The 2,476-nt window shown below is 36.8% G+C and overlaps 1 protein-coding gene across 1 annotated transcript in view; it reads right to left on the reverse strand.

Moving 5' to 3' along the window:
- LOC116082649 (prolactin-8A6-like) overlaps nt 1-2,476 on the reverse strand; it is a 12,356-nt gene that overhangs the window by 6,193 nt on the left and 3,687 nt on the right. The window lies entirely within an intron of this gene.

Raw genomic sequence — 2,476 nt, forward strand, 5'->3', positions numbered from 1 at the left:
GAATTCAATTATAATAAAATCATAGAACCACTGAACTGAATACTTTTACTAAGAGAGGCACAGGGGCCGGATGATTTACTTACAGAAGTGAGGTTGACTCAATGGCAGCTCCATCATGAGGAGTTCCTAAGCAAGGTGAGTTCAATGTCTGGAGATCGACTTCACAGGAGTTCTACATTCGGTTAGTTTCCTGATCCTATATATTCTAGCAGTTAACCCCAAGGGCAGGTGCAACTATGCAACAGCATGAAGTCACATACAGAAACACTAATTCACAAACTGTCTGTCTTTCTATCTTCAGGAAATGTTAACTGTTATATTACAACATACTTAGATGTGTCTGGATGATTTCTTTTTACATGCTCTTACATTTTGATTCTTGTGAAAATTATTTTAAAAATCTTTGAAGTAATTCTCACCTGCCAGATTAAGGATATTTACCTTAATCACCACTTACTTAGAATCTTACATTGTTTCTTTTATCTTTTTCCTAAATTTTATGGACAGAGAAAGATTCATTATTGAATATTTCATTACCATACCAGAGCATTAGTAAATTATCCATAGGAATATGAATCTTTGCCAGTAGTCACTGGCTACTCTGAAGAATGATTCTCTGTGAACTGACAAATATTCTAATGTGCATACTTAAATTAGATATTTAAAAGTCAATCTAATAAAGGGCTAATATCCAATATATGTAAAAAACTCAAAAAGTTAGACTACAGAGAACCAAATAATCCTATTTAAGATGGAGTACAGAGCTAAAAGAGGATAATATTTGAAATATAAATAAAGAAAATATTTTATAAAAAAAATTAATTCTCAACTGAGGAATACTAAATGGCTGAGAAGCACCTAAAGAAATGTTCAACATTCTTAGTCATCAGGGAAATTCAAATCAAAACACTCCTGAGATTCCTACAGTCAGAATGACTGAGATCAAAAAAATCTCACATGACAGCCAATGCTGGTTAGAAAGTGGAGAAAGAGGAACACTCCTCCATTGCTGGTAGGATTGTAAACTAGTACAATCATGCTAGAAATCTGTCTGGTGTTTCTTCAGAAAATTGGACATAGTACTACCTAAGGAACCAGCTATAACATATAATCTGAAGATGCTATGACATGTAATAAGGACATATGCTTCACTATGTTCATAGCAGCCATATTTGTAATTGCCAGAGGATGGAAAGAACCTAGATGTCCCTCAACAGAAGGATAAATACAGAAAATGTGGTTCATTTTCACAATGGCATACTATTCAGCTATTAAAAACAATGATTTCATGAAATTCTTAGGCAAACGAATGGAACTAGAAAATATCACCCTGAGTGATGTAACCCAATCACAAAACAACACACATGGTGAACACTCACTGATAAGTGGTTATTAGCCAAAAGATCAGAATTCCCAAAAGACAATTCACAGATAACATGAAGCTCAAGTAAAAGGAAGACCAAAGTGTGAATAGTCTAGTCCTTCTTAGAAGGAGGAACAAAATACCCATTAGAGGAGATACAGAGACAAAGTACGGAGCAGGGGCTGCAGGAAAGGCCATCCAGAGTCTGCTCCACCTAGGAATTCATCCCATACACAGTTACCAAATACAAACACTATTGTGGATACCAACAAGTGCTTACTGATGGGATCCTGATATAGCTGTCTCCTGAAAGGCTCTGCCAGTGCCTGAAAAATAGAAGAGGGGAATGCTGTCAGCCAACCATTGGACTGAGTGCAGGGTCCCCAATGGAGAACCTAGAGAAAGGACCCAAGGAGCTAAAGAGGTTTGCAGTTCCATAGGAGGGACAACAATATGAACCAACAAGTATCCCCAGACCTCCCAGGGACTAAACCACCAACCAAAGTGTACAAATGGATAGACCCATGGCTCCAGCTGCATATATAGCAAAGGATGGCCTTGTCATACATCAATGGGAGGAGAGGCCCTTGGTCCTGTGAAAGCTTTATCCCCCCAGTGTAGGGGAAAGCCAGGACTTGGAAGTAGAAGTGGGTATGTTGGTGAACAGGTGAGGGGGCAAAGGATAGAGGGTTTTTGGAGTAGAAATGAGGAAAGAGTTAACAATTGAAATATAAATAAAGAAAAAATCTATTAGAAGCCAGTATAAAATAAATTTGATATATTTTACACAAAATTCCATTAACTTCTCTCTAGGCAATATAGGCTCTCAAAAATTACTGGGCATTCTTTTAAAATAACAAACATAGAAAATAGAATTACATATACAATCTCGACTCTCACAGATTCATTAAGAGTTGAATTTAGTAGCCTTTCAGTTTCTTTGACAAATTAGTAAAAGTGTAGATGTTGGATTTATGAAATGTTAGCTTAATAGAAGTTCAGCAATTTGTAGACCTACTGTCACCTGCTTCAAGACACCATAAACTGACTTGATGATTCTGCATCCACATGGACATTAGTCACAGATTAGCAAAGGTGTTAGACAGCATAAAC

Source organism: Mastomys coucha, unplaced genomic scaffold (genome assembly GCF_008632895.1).
Source record: "Mastomys coucha isolate ucsf_1 unplaced genomic scaffold, UCSF_Mcou_1 pScaffold7, whole genome shotgun sequence".
Classification (NCBI taxonomy): Eukaryota; Metazoa; Chordata; class Mammalia; order Rodentia; family Muridae; genus Mastomys; species Mastomys coucha.